This window comes from Esox lucius, chromosome 11, assembly GCF_011004845.1.
Source record: "Esox lucius isolate fEsoLuc1 chromosome 11, fEsoLuc1.pri, whole genome shotgun sequence".
Classification (NCBI taxonomy): Eukaryota; Metazoa; Chordata; class Actinopteri; order Esociformes; family Esocidae; genus Esox; species Esox lucius.
In genome coordinates, this window is record NC_047579.1 from 12,032,946 (window position 1) to 12,052,148 (window position 19,203).

Consider the following 19,203-nt stretch of genomic DNA (forward strand, 5'->3'; position numbering starts at 1 on the left):
ATTCCCTATTGTCGCTGTAACATAGTAACTAAATCGCACTTAATGTGTAAATGGATCTTGTTTCACTTTACATTAATTCACTCGTTCCTTTTTAATACCATTGTAATTACAATGCAATTGCATAGTAACTGACATTTGATAAAGTTTTGCATTGTGTAACAACATAGAAATTATTTTGTAGTACACTTAATATTTCTTACTCTGACATGGAGAAAAATATTAACACTTTCAGAATGAAATATACTACATTTGGTGTTTGCCTGTGACATTGCATTGTTATTTCTAATGATATTGTTATTCTATATTGTACTGTACTTTCAAAGGGATCGTAATAAAAACAAATTAACCAAGTGTTGTTCCTTAATACATGAACACCAAATATTTTTCGAAACATTTGACTTACAGTGCAGCTATGATGAAAGGGATAATTAAATGTCTTACATTTCACACTTTGTGTAGGTACATTATAGTTACATTAATATCAACTGCAAAGACACTGCTCAACAATCAAATAAGATAGTTGAAGATAATGATAGGGTTTGCCTTGTGTCCTAGACTAACATTGGTGATAAGAACTTATGTAGTTACATGTAACAAGGTTAATGTAGTTACATGTAACAAGGTTAAACTTCAAAATGCATTGTTAACAGTGTCACATTGAAATTACAAAAGTGTAATTACAGCCCATGTTAGTTACACATGTAACTAGACACCTTGTAATTACAGATAAATAAATCATTAGTAATTACACTTGTGGAACAATCATGTTTGTAATTACATCACTTTGTTCCAATTGTGTAATAACTGATACCGATAAACCCGTATTACATAGTATTTACATGTTATTTACATAGTATTTAATAGTATCTACTATGTTATAAATGCGTTAATTAAAATGTTATTACATCTAATGAATGTAGACTTAATGTAAAGTGTTACCGCAAAAACTTCTCCTGCTATAACCTTCAGTATGTACAGTATAGTAAGCCTAAACTAAAACTGTTTACGGTTATATCGCGAATGTTTCTGGTAGATTTTCAAAGTACGCATCCGTGCAGGCTTATTCGGTCAGGATAGACAGAAACTTAGCTGGCTACAACATTCAGTAGCTATGTTACAGTAAGCCTAAACTAAAACTGTTTACATGTATATTGCAACTGTTTCTGGTGGATTTTCAAAGGTTCCCATCCGTGCATGAATTTGGGGGTAATAATATAGGCTTTATCAAAACCCCTTGGGCAGTAAAAGAGTTGGGGTTTCCACGATTCTCTCGTCTTTTCACGTGACGAGAAAGTCAGTTATCGTCACCTATAGTTATTGTATCAATGTCATTCTCAAATGAAAAAAAAACAAATGTTTTTGTGACATGAAATGAAATGGCATTGGCAGGAGAAAAGATCATCTTCAGTCTCGCTAGCAGTTGCTCAACTCTTATGACTATTCCTAGGAAGTTAGTAGATACTAGTAAGCCTAATACTGGTTAATAAGCTGTTAAAACGGCCCGTGGCAAAAGCCATACAGTTCATAGATACTATTTGTGGTGGAGGTAAACTTAATAAGAAACGTTACTCAGTTTAACACAATGCTTAATGACATCTAGCAACATATTACTTGCTAATAAGCTTTTAAAACGTCCAGTGGCAAAAGTCATACAGTTCATAGATACTATTTGTGGTGGAGGTAAACTTAAGAAATGTTACTCAGTTTAACACAATGGTTAATGGTGTCTAAAAATATTCAGACCGGACATGATGTTAATGCATGACAGAATTATATAATGTCAAGAGGCTATACCAACACTTGGCAGAAGTATAGCTTTGTGGTGTAGTGGTTAAAGACACAGACTTTCACATGGGTGATCCGGGTTAGAATCTCGGGAGGGCGACAACGATCAATGCTTTTATTGCGGGCCAGCTGAAATAGGCTTGCCTGGTTTCGTGTTCTGTAAAACATTTCTAACACCAGAGATGGGCAAAGATACATCAAAATGTATTCTAAAATAAGATACAAAATACCTTAATTTTAAGTGTATCAAAATAAATGGCAAAATACAGTAGCCACACCATATACAGTATCAAAATAAACTACTGTATTTTTGTATTTTAAAAATACAAGGGAGTATGAAATCACTTCGCAAATCTTCCATCTATTGGATCTGTCCCTTCACCAGTACAGTGATTGAGTTGATTCCATCTATCAGTCTATTTGATCTATCCCTTCACCAGTACACTGACTCAGTTGATTCCATCTATCAGTCTATTTGATTTGTCCCTTCACCAGTACACTGACTCAGTTGATTCCATCTATCAGTCTATTTGATCTGTCCCTTCACCAGTACACTGACTCAGTTGATTCCATCTATCAGTCTATTTGATCTATCTCTTCACCAGTACACTGACTCAGTTGATTCCATCTATCAGTCTATTTGATCTATCCCTTCACCAGTACACTGACTCAGTTGATTCCATCTATCAGTCTATTTGATCTATCCCTTCACCAGTACACTGACTCAGTTGATTAAGTAGACAATGTTTGATAGCAACAGGTTTTCTCTGCCAAACGAATCATGTGATAAATCTGACATATGCAACCAGTTTACAGATCAAATATTCACATATCCCTGTGATCACACAGATGAAGGATAGTTTTAGAGTAACCAACAGTGTAATGTTTAACTATCAGTTTGCTAATGACTCATAATTGTATCCTATTTTAGTTACTTGGTGTTTGGTAATGGAAGGCCTACTTTGCATCAGGAACACTGACTCACTGACAAACAAGTCATTCATAAGAATACAACTGATGGGACCTTTATTCATAACAACTAGTTTCTAAGTAATTAATCATAAATATAATAATACATTTTCATGCAATGGTATGCAAAATCCTAATCCCAATAACCAGCTACTTCAATTAGGGTACAATAATTAGCGATCAACTATTTATTTATTAATAATTGGACACCTATTTGGAAGTTGAATACAAACATTTTAGCACTTTTTTCCAACAATTATAAAATTATCAGTATGTTTTGATTTTTAAATGTAGCCAGAACCGTAATTAGAAACATAACTCCAACCACTGAATCTATTAAGAGCCTCAGAATATAGGTATAGATGACACAAACACATTAACAGTGTAGTAAGAACCATTTACTTAAACTACAATAGAGAATCCTACAATAGAGAATCCTACAATAGAGAATCCTACAATAGAGAATACTACAGACCAGGTATTACAAAACAGTACAAAGGTTCTACCAAAAACAGTCAAACTTAGGCGTGAGTGTGGGTGAGAAAGTAAGCATGTGAGTGTGTGTGTGCGTGTGTGTGCGTGTGTGTGTGTGTGTGTGCGTGCGTGTGTGAGAGAGGGAGTGTATTGAATGAGTGTGTGTGTGTGTGTGTGTGTGTGTGTGTGTGAAAGAGGGAGTGTATTGAATGATTGTGTGTGTGAGAGAGGGAGTGTATTGAATGAGAGTGTGTGTGAGAGAAGGAGTGTATTAAGTAACAGTAATTATAATATAAAAATAAGATAACACAAACAATCAATAACACTATACAAAAAACACGCATCAATAATAATAACTATACAACTGTACAACCGTAGTGCAATGTAAAAGTGACAGGTGTTCATGATATCATTGACAGATGAGCATGATATAAAGTGACAGGTGTGCATGATATAAAGTGACAGGTGTACATGATATAAAGTGACAGGTGTGGATGATATATAGTGACAGGTGTGCATGATATAAAGTGACAGGTGTACATGATATAAAGTGACAGGTGTACATGATATAAAGTGACAGGTGTGGATGATATAAAGTGACAGGTGTGCATGATATAAAGTGACAGGTGTACATGATATAAAGTGACAGGTGTGGATGATATAAAGTGACAGGTGTGCATGATATAAAGTGACAGGTGTGCATGATATAAAGTGACAGGTGTACATGATATAAAGTGACAGGTGTACATGATATAAAGTGACAGGTGTGCATGATATAAAGTGACAGGTGTACATGATATAAAGTGACAGGTGTACATGATATAAAGTGACAGGTGTGCATGATATAAAGTGACAGGTGTACATGATATAAAGTGACAGGTGTACATGATATAAAGTGACAGGTGTACATGATATAAAGTGACAGGTGTACATGGGACTATGGATGGAAGGGATGAGGGGTTCCTGAATTGAGCAGCCTTTCAGCCTGAGGAAAGAAGCTGTCCTGTAGCCTGTTTGTTTTGGACTGAATACTCCTGTACCTTCTGCCTGATGGCAGCTTGGTAAACAGTCCATGACATGGGTGTCTGGGATCTGTAATGATCCGTTTGCTCCTCCTCCTACACCTCTCTGTGTAGAGATCCTGCAAGGATGGCAGGTCAGACCTTGAGATGCGCTCTGCTGTTTTAATCACCCTCTGAAGTGCTTTATGGTCGAGGGCGGTGCAGCTGCCATACCAGGCGGTGACACAGCTGGACAGGATACTCTCCATAGTAAATCTGTATAAGTTGGAGAGTATCCTGGAATCCATGCCAAATCTCCTTAATCGGAGTAGGAAGAAGAGCCCTTTCCTGGCCTCCTTCACCAAGATGTTAGAGTGATGAGACCAGGTCAAGTCATCTCTGATGTTGACACCAAGGAACCGGATGTTGTGAACTCTCTCTACTGCAGACCCATTGATGTGTATGGGGGCGTGGTCTCCCCGCCACTGCTTCCTGTGATCAACAATCATCTCCTTCGTTTGGTGATATTGAGCTGGAGGTCATTTTCCTGACACCATGAAGTCAGTGACCTTACCTCGTCTCTATAGGCTGACTCATTGTTGTCAGAGATCAGGCCTATCATGGTGGTGTCAGCAAACTTAACGATGGTGTTGGAGACGTGGGTTGCCAGGCAGTCGTGGGTGAAGAGAGAGTACAGGAGCAGGCTCAACACACAGCCCTGGAGGGAGCCAGTACTGATAGTCAGTGAGGAGGAGGTGGTGTTGCCCATCCACACCACCTGGGGTCTGCCCATCAGGAAGTACAGGATCCATCTACACATAGAGGGACGAGACCCAGATCCCTGAGCTTGACTGCTAGCTTGTGGGGCACAATGGTGTTGAAGGCAGAGCTGTAATCAATGAACAGCATTCTCACATATGTTCCTTTTGTCCAGATGAGAGTGCGGAGTGGAGTGTCAGAGCCCTGGCATCCACTGTAGATCTGTTATGTCTGTAGGCAAACTGCAGCAGGTCAAGTGTTACAGGCATGGAGTCTGTGATGTGAGTTTTAACTAGCCGCTCAAAGCACTTCATGATGATTGGTGTGAGTGCTACAGGGCGATAATGATTCATGCAGAGGACTTTTAGTTTTTTGACACAGGAAAATTATGGACTTTTTGAAGCAGTTGGGGACCACTGACTGACGTAGCGATCGGTTGAATGTATCATTAAAGAAATCAGCCAGTTGGTCTGCACAGACCTTGAGAACACGGCCTGAGATGTTGTCTGGTCCAGGAGCCATGCGGGTGTTTATCCTTTTTAGGGCTTTGCAGACATCTGACCTGGTCATTTGGAAAGGGCAGCCGTGCTGGTCCATTTGAGTATCCATACCAGGGATGATGTTCTCAAGGCGAGCATAGAAAGAGCAGAATGAGGAGCGGCCACTGGGCTGGCCAACACTCCAACCGTTGATGGTAGGAGTCCTCCTCCTCGGACTAAGAATCCAGCCACCTGAGGAGTTCCCCTACCGTCCACCTCTACTGCCTCCATGGCTTTGGGTCATTTTGTCATGATCCCTGGAGATGGAGGAAAGCGCAGGGTTTAAAGAGTTTTTAATGAAAACATAACCTGAGTGCCGTGCACTACAAAACATAACAAGGAGACCGGACCACGAAACGTGACATAAACAACAATGACCGACCAGGAAGGGGAGGAAATGGTTGAACTAAATACTGAGACTAACAAGGAGAACAGAAACAGGTGGGGGCTAAACCAAAGCACTACATGATGATTGGTGTGCCGTTGGTGAGAACATCACCTGAAGGACATTAATTAATGTCCTTCAGGTGAGTATTATGTGTCTTATTGGTCCTCCACTTATAATGTATCCAGTGAGCCATTAATTAATGTCCTTCAGGTGAGTATTATGTGTCCTATTGGTCCTCCACTAATAATGTATCCAGTGTCACATTCCTCCATTTGGTCCTACAGAAATCATTACTATAGTGTATACACACTTCTATCCTAATGGCCAGAGGTGTAAAAAGTATAAAGTGAAAGTATTCAACTGTGTTCAGTTGTGTTCACCACTTTGGGGAAGTATCTAATTAAGATCTAAGAAACCAGGTAAAGAGAGTTCAAAACTAACCAGTAATCATTGAATTAAAGAGGAAGAGGGTACATTATCAATGAAGGTGTAGTGCAGTGTTGCAAGAGCAAGGAACCAGGTGCAGGCAGGTGTAGTCGGTGTTGAGTCTTTAATTTATAAGAAATAAACAAACACCGAGCACAAAACACAAAAGCAAAGGGCTGACTAAAGCAGCAAAAACTACTATAAGAAATGGTACAAGTACTTACAATAAACGGCAACACACACAACATCCAAACATGACAAGCACAATGAGCCACAATGTGGGGAGCAGAGGGGAAACATACATACACATACAAATTAGCTAGATTGGGACCTGGTGTGGAAGATTGGAAACATGTGACAGTCTGGGATGTGTTCGTGAGATATGGAAACTGAGAAACTATGGCACGGTGGCGCTGCTGCTCACCGCACCATGACAGTACCCCCCCCCAAAGGCCCGGCCACCGGACGGGCCAAGACGAACCCCAGCCCAAGGGAGGGGGGGTGGGGCAGCGCAGTACCCCCATCGGCACAAACCCGCCGAGGGGGCGGAACAGCCGAGACCAACCAGGGTGGCGGAGCCGTCGGGACAGGCCGGGGAGGCAGAACCGGCTGAAGATCAGGAGCCAGTGGAGGGTCAGGAGCCGGGAGAGCCGATGGAGGGTCGGTAGCCGGCGGAGGGTCAGAGGCCGGGAGAGCCGACGGAGGGTCAGGAGAGGGCGCCGGGGCGGCCGGGACAGGAGAGGGCGCCGGGGCGGCCGGGACAGGAGAGGGCGCCGGCGGCCAAACCCCGGCAAGCTCAGGCGGTGCAGGCCACTCCTCCTCGGCCTCAGGCGGTGCAGGCCACTCCTCCTCGGCCTCAGGCGGTGCAGGCTGCTGCCGCTGGCAGGAAGGAGGCGCTGGCTGCTGCTCCAATGCAGCAGGGGGCGCTGACTGCCGCTGCTGGCAGGTAGGAGGCGCTGGCTGCTGCTCCAATGCAGCAGGGGGCGCTGACTGCCGCTGCTGGCAGGTAGGAGGCGCTGGCTGCTGCTCCAATGCAGCAGGGGGCGCTGACTGCCGCTGCTGGCAGGTAGGAGGCGCTGGCTGCTGCTCCAATGCAGCAGGGGGCAATCGGCGCCGTGGCGCAGGGACAGGGGCGGCGGAAGGCCGCGGAGCAGGAAGCGGTGTGCGCCTAATTGCCAGCCTACAGCCTGGCCAGCCTGCACGGGGTCGAGGAGGCCCCGGACATAGAGGGGGCGCCGTCGGGGCTTCCCTCGGGCACCCACTCAGCCCCCCCCTAAAAATTTCCTGGGGGGACCTCGGGCCGAGCGTTGGGCACCTCGCCCTCTTCTGTGCTTTCCCAGACAAAGGGAAGATGTCCCTCCGCAGACGGAATGGGTACCGGGCCAGCAGCTCCTTCGTGCTGGTGATGGCCCGTTGTCTGCACGCCTCCGCGAGTACACGCTTGACACGCTCCACGGTAAAGGGAGCTTCCCGCTCCATGTCTCGGTAGAGGAACGTGCCGAGCATGCATGAGAGGAGGCGGCGATTCCACAGGTGGTCCTCCTCCGTCATAGCCTGCTGGTTCCAGTTTAGGTGGCTCATTCTGTCACAACAGGTGGTGTAGTGCAGTGTTGCAAGAGCAAGGAACCAGGTGCAGGCAGGTGTAGTCGGTGTTGAGTCTTTAATTTATAAGAAATAAACAAACACCGAGCACAAAACACACAAAAGCAAAGGGCTGACTAAAGCAGCAAAAACTACTATAAGAAATGGTACAAGTACTTACAATAAACGGCAACACACACAACATCCAAACATGACAAGCACAATGAGCCACAATGTGGGGAGCAGAAGGGCAGTAGGTTATCTACCGAACAACAAGACAGTAGGTTACCTACCAGACAACAAGACAGTAGGTTACCTACCAGACAACAAGACAGTAGGTTACCTACCAGAGGACAAGACAGTAGGTTACCTACCAGACAACAAGACAGTAGGTTACCTACCAGAGGACAAGACAGTAGGTTACCTACCAGAGGACAAGACAGTAGGTTACCTACCAGAGGACAAGACAGTAGGTTACCTACCAGAGGACAAGACAGTAGGTTACCTACCAGACAACAAGACAGTAGGTTACCTACCAGAGTACAAGACAGTAGGTTACCTACCAGAGGACAAGACAGTAGGTTACCTACCAGAGGACAAGACAGTAGGTTACCTACCAGAGGACAAGACAGTAGGTTACCTACCAGACGACAAGACAGTAGGTTACCTACAGAGGACAAGACAGTAGGTTACCTACCAGAGGACAAGACAGTAGGTTACCTACCAGAGGACAGGACAGTAGGTTACCTACCAGACAACAAGACAGTAGGTTACCTACAGAGGACAAGAAAGTAGGTTACCTTCCAGAGTGACATACGTGACAAAGTGGTTTCTCATCAGAATGTGCCCAACTAGAACAACCGGTCCAACCAGGTACAAACTGTGTTCCTGTCTGTCACATGAGTGCACATGATTACTGTCAGACACAGATATCAGAGGGACAGGAGGGAACACACAGTAACACACAGAGCAGGTGAACAGGGAAACTACATACTTCATGGTGAGTACTAGACATTCATGGTTATGGACATTAATATCACAGAGTCAGTTATCTGAAGTAATGATTTGGTACTGAGGAGGATTAAATACCTATAGGTTCCAGTAGTAATGATGTGGTACTGACGAGGATAAAATACCTATAGGTTCCAGTAGTAATGATGTGGTACTGAGTAGGATTAAAGACCTATAGGTTCCAGTAGTAATGATGTGGTACTGAGGAGGATTAAAGCCCTAAAGGTTCCAGTAGTAATGATGTGGTACTGAGGAGGATTAAAGACCTATAGGTTCCAGTAGTAATGATGTGGTACTGAGGAGGATTAAAGACCTATAGGTTCCAGTAGTAATGATGTGGTACTGAGGAGGATTAAAGACCTATAGGTTACAGTAGTAATGATGTGGTCATCAAACGTTGATAATAATAATATATAGTAGGTTATTATGGTATACTGAAGTATAATTACAAGGTATTCCATAAGTTTAAATTGACAATTACTTTAAGTTTATGCAAAGAGACAGTATTTGCAGTGTTGACCCCTGTTTTTCAAGACCTCTGCAATCCGCCCTGGCGTGCTGTCAATTAACTTCTGGGCCATATCCTGACTGATGGCAGCCCATTCTTGCATAATCAATGCTTGGAGTTTGTCAGAATTTCTAGGTTTTTGTTTGTCCACCCACCTCTTGAGGATTGACCACAAATTCTCAATGGGACTAAGATCTGGGGAGTTTCCTGGCCTTGGACCCAACATTTTGATGTTTTTTCCCCGATCCACTAAGTTATCACTGTTTTCTTATGGCAAGGTGCTCCATAATGCTGGAAAAGTGATTATTCGTCACCACACTGTTCTTGGATGGTTGGGAGAAGTTGCTCTCAGAGGATGTGTTGGTACCATTCTTTATTCATGACTGTGTTCTTAGGCAAAATTGTGTGTGAGCCCACTCCCTTGGCTGAGAAGCAACCCCACACATGAATGGTTTCAGGATGCTTTACTATTGGCATGACACAGGACTGATGGTAGACCTCACCTTGTCTTTTCCGGACAAGTTTTTTTCTGGATGCCCCAAACAATCAGAAAGGGGATTCATCTGAGAAAATGACTTTACCCCAGTACTCAGCAGTCCAATCCCTGTACCTTTTGCAGGATATCAGTCTGTCCCTGATATTTTTCTTGGAGAAAAGTGACTTATTTGCTGCCCTTCTTGACACCAGGCCATCCTCCAAAAGTCTTCGCCTCACTGTGAGTGCAGATGCCCTTACACCTGCCTGCTGCCATTCCTGAACAAGCTCTGCCCTGGTGGTGCCCCGATCCCCCAGCTGAATCAACTTTAGGAGACGGTGCTGGTGGTGCCCCGATCCCCCAGCTGAATCAACTTTAGGAGACGGTCCTGGTGGTGCCCCGATCCCACAGCTGAATCAAATTTAGGAGACGGTCCTGGTGGTGCCCCGATCCCACAGCTGAATCAAATTTAGGAGACGGTCCTGGTGGTGCCCCGATCCCACAGCTGAATCAAATTTAGGAGACGGTCCTGGTGGTGCCCCGATCCCCCAGCTGAATCAACTTTAGGAGACGGTCCTGGTGGTGCCCTGATCCCCCAGCTGAATCAACTTTAGGAGACGGTCCTGGGGCATGCTAGACTTTCTTGGGTGCCCTGAAGCCTTCTTCACAACAATTAAACCTCTCTCCTTGAAGTCTTTGATGATCCGATGAATGGTTGATTTAGGTGCAATCTTACTAGCAGCAATATCCTTGACAGTGAAGCCCTTTTTGTGCAAAGCAATGATGACGGCACGTGTTTCCTGGCAGGTGTTAGAAATTGGCGGTTTGGTATAGTGGTCAAATATTGTAGAACCCGTATCAAATCGAGGGAGAAGTTCGCTCAAGTTTATTGGAAAGTTGCAGCACAGATGTCATTTGATGAACGTTCCATTATCTTCTCACTGTAAAGATAGTTGCCAGCTAGCATATACATTAAGGGCGTTTCTACCTAGTACAGATCATGTTTCTAGAAGTCAACCCCCATGCCAGATGGCCATTGTAAAAAATCATATGGTCATTAGAGCGCAACCTACAGAGAGATAATCTAAACCGAGATGTTTCTGTTGTTCTCATCATCTAGGCACATTCACTTCCAATGAAACGTACATTCATAACCTAATTGTCAATGCTCAGATTCCACACTCCCCCCTATCAAACATTTAAAGAAAAACATTACATGTTTGATAAAACATTACAAGTACAATTCAATTCCTAATGAAAAGAAAAGGCCCATACACTTATGTTACAGATGACTCAAATGAAACAACAAAAGGAGTATCTGACCAATCAGGTCTTATTGTTCCTCAAATGAAAATGAATGTAAACAAGACAATTGACACACCCCATTCCGACACATAGCTCAATATATGACAGTCATCAATCCCGTCCCCACCTCAGATTATAAAGGTCAAGAAACATTTTGACATCAACAGGTTATTATCAGTGTTAACGGTGTTCAGCAGAAAATCAGACGAAAAACATAACACCATGATTAAAACATTCCCCCAAAGTCCATTGGACTATCAAACCACCTTGTCCGTATCATGATTCATGCTACAATATCATACAAAAGACTTATGCATATCCTGTTGTACCTGTGACAGATTTCTACCTTTAAAATAGGGAAAACATCTACCTTTGACAGGGACCACCTATAATAGGGAACAATTCACTGTCCAAACAAACCATGATAGCCATCATAATGTAGATCATTAAGCATCATCACAAATACGCCAAAGTCCAATACTGGGATTGTCATCGTACAGTTTCCCACCTGTCTAGTGAGAAACAAACTTTCATATATATGAAATCACCATATCAGTTCATTTAGGAAAATCTCAGATTGTAAGGAAAGAAGGTAGTTTCCAATCAAGTGTCCTTTAGTTATTGTCTTAAATTTTCTTTATCTTGTATCAGTGATGAACGTTCCAATATCAGTTACTGTAGTCAGTGTGATGTGGACCCAGCAAATTGCCTGGTTGTCCTAACAAGTCAGTGTAGGTGTATAATGGAACAGTGAGTTTTCAACACTTCACTAATTCAGATTAACACCACAACAGTGTCTTCCACTGTGTTGAGACCATGTGACCTGTTCAAGCAACTTGCCCGTGATACTCTGAACTGTAGTATGTGGAGTCCATCAGGACTCAGGTGGATTCTCCTCTCATTTCGATGTCGATGATTCATCTAGAAATGGAGTGTGAAGCCAAGTGATCTGACCCTGGCATCATTCTGCCATGTGAGTGGTCAGGAAGATTTTAAACAGATTCAACCAATGTGGTTGTAGAGGTCCTTCTTGAACATGTTGCTGGTACTCACACACTCGGTTGTCTGTGTCCTGTCAGTGACGTGATGTATCATCAGAAAAGGGTTGTGATGTCCTGATCTTTTGAAAGTATAACTACAAAACAACAATTAGTGTGGTTCAACAGTCACTCTTTCATCCACTGGGTATGGTTCCGTCAACTCCCAACAATGAAGACAATAGAGAACTAGAACAACCGGTCCAACCAGGTATATACTGTGTTCCTGTCTGTCACATGACTGTACATGATTACGTTCAGATACAGATATCAGCGGGACAGGAGGGAACACACAGCAACACACAGAGCAGGTGAACAGGGAAACTACATACTTCATGGTGAGTACTAGACATTCATGGTTATGGACAATAATATCACAGAGTCAGTCATCTGAAGTAATGATGTGGTACTGAGGAGGATTAAAGACCTATAGGTTCCAGTAGTAATGATGTGGTACTGAGGAGGATTAAAGACCTATAGGTTCCAGTAGTAATGATGTGGTACTGAGGAGGATTAAAGACCTATAGGTTCCATTAGTAATGATGTGGTACTGAGGAGGATTAAAGACCTATAGGTTCCAGTAGTAATGATGTGGTACTGAGGAGGATTAAAGACCTATAGGTTCCAGTATTAATGATGTGGTACTGAGGAGGATTAAAGACCTATAGGTTCCAGTAGTAATGATGTGGTACTGAGGAGGATTAAAGACCTATAGGTTCCAGTAGTAATGATGTGGTACTGAGGAGGATTAAAGACCTATAGGTTCCAGTAGTAATGATGTGGTACTGAGGAGGATTAAAGACCTATAGGTTTCAGTAGTAATGATGTGGTACTGAGGAGGATTAAAGACCTATAGGTTCCAGTAGTAATGATGTGGTACTGAGGAGGATTAAAGACCTATAGGTTCCAGTATTAATGATGTGGTACTGAGGAGGATTAAAGACCTATAGGTTCCAGTAGTAATGATGTGGTACTGAGGAGGATTAAAGACCTATAGGTTCCAGTAGTAATGATGTGGTACTGAGGAGGATTAAAGACCTATAGGTTTCAGTAGTAATGATGTGGTACTGAGGAGGATTAAAGACCTATAGGTTCCAGTAGTAATGATGTGGTACTGAGGAGGATTAAAGACCTATAGGTTCCAGTAGTAATGATGTGGTACTGAGGAGGATTAAAGACCTATAGGTTACAGTAGTAATGATGTGGTCATCAAACGTTGATAATAATAATATATAGTAGGTTATTATGGTATACTGAAGTATAATTACAAGGTATTCCATAAGTTTCAATGGCTTTTATTGACAATTACTTTAAGTTTATGCAAAGAGACAGTATTTGCAGTGTTGACCCCTCTTATTCAAGACCTCTGCAATCCGCCCTGGCAGGCTGTCAATTAACTTCTGGGCCATATCCTGACTGATGGCAGCCCATTCTTGCATAATCAATTCTTGGAGTTTGTCAGAATTTCTAGGTTTTTGTTTGTCCACCCGCCTCTTGAGGATTGACCACAAATTCTCAATGGGACTAAGATCTGGGGAGTTTCCTGGCCTCGGACCCAACATTTTGATGTTTTTTTCCCCGATCCACTTAGTTAGCACTTTTGCCTTATGGCAAGGTGCTCCATCATGCTGGAATATTTCGTCACCACACTGTTCTTGGATGGTTGGGAGAAGTTGCCCTCTGAGGATGTGTTGGTACCAATCTTTATTCATGACTGTGTTCTTAGGCAAAATTGTGTGTGAGCCCACTCCCTTGGCTGAGAAGCAACCCCACACATGAATGGTCTCAGGATGCTTTACTGTTGGCATGACACAGGACTGATGGTAGACCTCACCTTGTCTTTTCCAGACAAGTTTTTTTCTGGATGCCCCAAACAATCAGAAAGGGGATTCATGTGGTACTGTTTCCATATGTCAGATTTCCCTTTCCATCCAGAACTGGCTTGGGTGATGTTTTGTTCCTTGTGCTATATTAATGCCCGATAGCAACTAGAAATGGAATAAGATTGTCGGACTAGTCAAATCAGAAATCGTTAGATCTATTCTATTCAACCATTAAAATGTTAGACCTTACATCAAACAAAACAATCTCCAAATAAACCAATTAAAAACATCCTGTAAATGGAAAATGGCAAACATAACAAATGCCAATGCTCTGTTATAACTATGCAAACAGGAAAAAACAATTTTTTTACATAACTCCTTATAAATAGCAATTTGATTTACCTTGAGCCCTAAGCTCAACTCTTTCCAATCATAATCAATTATCATACATCATACATTTCTACATTAAAGCTATTGAGAGGAAAACATATTTAGTTTTCACTTAATGTTTGATTATTCCAAAACTGAATATGCGTTTGTTGATAAAATTACCACAGATGAGACCAGACTGAACACTCAAATTTAACCCTTAGTAATAGGCTACTCTGATATAATGGGAAAGGTTGCTAGAGGCCATCCCAGTGAAACTGCCCCCCTTCCTAAAGCTCTGAGCTCCACCCATTTATGGTGAGCCAATTAAAAAGGCCAAATGTTTGTTTATGGTCCTCAGACTATCCTATCAATTTAGCCGACATCCTTTGTTAACTGAAGATTTAGATTTAGTGTCCAACCCATCTAATATTTTTGCAGTTTGTATCTACACAACAACTCAACATTAAGGTGGAAATTAAGAAAACTCTTAAGAATGGCGATGTAGACAGAAAACAGATATGACGTCACTAAAATGAAGGTACAATAAGTAATCCAAAGGAACCTCAATGTAGCCTTAAACACGGTTACATCAATACTCTATTTGTTCATTAGTCAATTTACCATTTTAGAATTTAAACTCCATTAACGAGTATCAGGCGTTGGTTTTAAAAACACAAGTATTATCCCATTATCGTTGGTAAATACAAATAAGAGAAACTATATTATGTAACCAAACTCAATTTAGCATTTAAAAAATAGGTCATTTAATTTTCTGGGGAGTAAACTCGCTTTGGCTGTTTAACCCTCTTAATAGGCTATGACTATATTAGATTCAAATGCAGTGGCATATCGTTTTTTTTGTACATTTAGATTAATTTGTCGATAAATACCATCCTTGTCAAAATGTCAACAATTCTGTATATTATTTATTATTATTATTGGCTCACACTACAAAATACAGTATCTAATATACATATACAATACATAATATCAAGTAGATCAAATGTCTAACAAATGCTGGTAGTTAGTGGCCCTGGTAAGAGTTGAGGTGGAGCCGGGGGGCCCTGGTCTAGTATGGGTTGTGGAAGAGTCCTGGAATGGTTTGAGGTGGAGCCCTGGTAGTCAAGGGGCACTTGTTGGGCTAAAGGGTCCACATGTTAAAGCACTATGGGTCTATCTATCTACATTGTGCTTTCACAGTATATTGTCCCAGGGGCCTCTGACCATTATTGGCCATCAGGGTGCCTTGTAAGCTGAGGCCCCTAATGGTCAGAGACCCCTGGGCCCAGGCCCCATTTGCCTGGTCCATAATCTGTCCCTGGTTCCTGAGCCCATGCAGTGATGTCCACTACAAGAAGCGTGTCTGTTTTTAATGCAATAATGTCCAATACAGAATCCTGTCTGTTTTTAATGCAGTGATGTCCACTACAGAATCTTGTCTGTTTTTAATGCAGTGATGTCCACTACAAGAAGTGTGTCTGTTTTTAATGCAGTGATGTCCACTACAAGAAGTGTGTCTGTTTTTAATGCAGTGATGTCCACTACAAGAAGTGTGTCTGTTTTTAATGCAGTGATGTCCACTACAGAATCCTGTCTGTTTTTAATGCAGTGATGTCCACTACAGAATCCTGTCTGTTTTTAATGCAGTGATGTCCACTACAGAATCCTGTCTGTTTTTAATGCAGTGATGTCCACTACAGAATCCTGTCTGTTTTTAATGCAGTGATGTCCACTACAGAATCCTGTCTGTTTTTAATGCAGTGATGTCCACTACAGAATCCTGTCTGTTTTTAATGCAGTGATGTCCACTACAGAATCCTGTCTGTTTTTAATGCAGTGCCGCCTGAGGGTCCGAAGATTACGGCCATCCAATATTGGTGTTCGGCCTTGTCCCTTTTATATGCAGAGATTTCTCTGGATTCTCAGTCTTTTAATGATGTAATGTACTGTGGATGATGAGATCCCCAAACTCTTTGCAATTTAACGTTGAGAATGCTGAACCCCTCAGTATCTTCTGAAAGACTCATCCTCTGTGGGATGCTGTTTTACTACACAATCATGTAATTAGACAATAAACCTAATTAGTTGTATGCTCTTTCACCAGGTTTGTTTTTCATTACACAACTTTTCCAGTCTTTTGTTGCCCCTGTCCCAGCTTTTTGAAACGTGTTGCTGGCATCAACATAACATGTCTCAGTTTCAACATTTGATATGTTGTCTTTGTATTATTTTCTATTGATTCTAGTGTTACGGGCAACCAAGGCTTTCTGAAGTGTTAGAGGCTTTCATCAAAATGGTTCGAAAATCGGTTCGTTTTCTCAAGGCTTTGACACTAACTGCACAGTGGTGTCACCTGCTGGTCAGGAATAAATATCACATGTTTAATGTTTATATAGACATGCTTTCTGAAAATAAATTAAAATGCCTGGTTCATATCCAGATTCTTCTTGCCTTTCCAGACAACACAACCATGCATCCATTGTAAAGTTTTGTATTATTAAGACAAGAGTGCCATATGATATACAAAATAAAAACAATTATTTAAACAACAATAAGTAGTATCGTTTGAACTTAAAAAAGTTAAACATTATCTGGCACCATAACAAGTCACAGAGTGAGAGTCGGTGACACTACCCACTGGGGCATCGATGGACTTATAATGCAAACAACAAATAAATGACTAAATAAGGTGACCAGTAGAGGGCAGTGTTTGAAAGTCTCAGGCACCAAACAACCATAGAAGCCTGTATTTTACAAGAGGTTTTGGAAAAAGCATGTGATCAAACAAGGCTTCGTATGTCATCAATCACATGGTATTACACCGATACAAGACTCAGCCCTTTAACATGGATTAGAATGGGTTGACATTTCAAAGCAACCCTTGATTGGAGAGTTTAGTTCCATCTCCTGATCAACAATAGCAGAGTGGCAGCTGAAATCGTGTTTTGTAAATAGTTTTCTTTTGAAAACCTGGCTTCTTTTCAATTGAGATTTAATTAGCATGGGCAAGGTTGTTAGATTTATTCATAGATTTTAAACATGTAGTTTCAAAATGGGAAGTTACTTCTTCAAAACCTTGTGATCAATGACGTCTGAATCTTTGATTATATGCCTTTTTTAAACCTTGTTGTAAAATGCTCCCAGTTCTGTCTTGGATGCCAAGTTGCTTTCACTCACTGACCACTACTTGACACCTAATTCACCAGTTTATGTACATTCTACAACAGGTTGGTCAAATAGGTAGTGTTGGGGACATGAGTTACAGGCAGTGACATGAGACACTATCAATTAATGTCCAAATAATGTGTTTCATTTCATATATGCTATGACACTTTATCCTAAACATTACTATGGATAAACAATTTAAAATAAATGTTTACCTGGGAGGCAAACCACCCATTCTGACTCGTAACCTGAAATTATTTATTGCTGATCAGGAGATGTCACTATTGTAAACTATTTAATAACTGAATTAATCTTTAGTAACTATTTCATCTTTTTATTACAATCTTAAAAAGCCTTGGTTGCTCATCAGTACTTGAAAGTTCAGAGACTTTGTTAATATTAGTCATTTGTGAAATCATGATAATCTCTGTGCAGGCTGTCAGGCTCTCTGGTCACAAAGGAAGGCTGTGCTTCTCTGGTCTCAGCTCTGAAGTCAAACCCCTCACATCTGAAAGAACTGGATCTTAGCTACAATCACCCAGGAGCCTTGGGAGTCAGACTGCTCTCTGCTGGACTGGAGGATCCACACTGGAGACTGGAGAAACTCAGGTAAGTCCAATCAGAGTCTGATCCAAGGTCGTCCATATTTGGACATGAGGGTTAATTGTCTCTAAATTGTGTTGGATATATAACAGACACAAATTCATCCTAAAGAGAAAGATGTCTGCTCTCTTCCGACGCAGGCCTGTCTTATTATTTTACCTTGTCTGGCAGTGAATGTTAATTCATCAACTGGTTTTGTTATAGTTCAACATGTTTTATACACCCATCAGCCATAACATAATGACCACCTGCCTAATATTGTGTAGGTCCACATTTTGCTACCAAAACAGCACTGATCTGTATATATATTTATATAGATTATCAGTGTTATTCACTTCACCTGTCAGTGGTCATAATGTTATGGCTGATCGGTGTATATATTTATATAGATTATCAGTGTTATTCACTTCACCTGTCAGTGGTCATAATGTTATGGCTGATTGGTGTATATATTTATATAGATTATCAGTGTTATTCACTTCACCTGTCAGTGGTCATAATGTTATGGCTGATCGGTGTATATATTTATATAGATTATCAGTGTTATTCACTTCACCTGTCAGTGGTCATAATGTTATGGCTGATCGGTGTATATATTTATATAGATTATCAGTGTAATTCACTTCACCTGTCAGTGGTCATAATGTTATGGCTGATCGGTGTATATATTTATATAGATTATCAGTGTTATTCACTTCACCTGTTAGTGGTCAAACCCCAGTTGTCTTTTATTCATGACACCAACTCAGTACATTTCTATAATAGTCTCATGATCACTGTCACTCAGGGTGACACATGCAGTCACTTTCCCTTCCCAATGTTCCTGCTTCTCCTTTCCATCAAAGTCAGGATCCTGGAACTGGAAAAAGCCTTGTGTCATATGACTTTAGAGATCATACAAAATCTGATCACCATTATGTATGCATGGAAAGAGCAGTGAATTTGTGAGCAAACATTCATCTATCCTCAATTCCATCAACAC

The 19,203-nt window shown here is 41.6% G+C and overlaps 1 protein-coding gene and 1 long non-coding RNA gene across 7 annotated transcripts in view; one reads left to right on the forward strand and one right to left on the reverse strand.

Moving 5' to 3' along the window:
* The window catches only part of LOC114840365 (NACHT, LRR and PYD domains-containing protein 12-like), a 360,864-nt gene that overhangs the window by 162,263 nt on the left and 179,398 nt on the right, over positions 1–19,203 (reverse strand). The window lies entirely within an intron of this gene.
* Positions 8,857–18,150, forward strand: LOC117595309. The gene is made up of 3 exons (XR_004576510.1): positions 8,857–8,922; positions 12,520–12,596; positions 18,054–18,150. It is a non-coding gene; the product is annotated as an uncharacterized LOC117595309 (long non-coding RNA).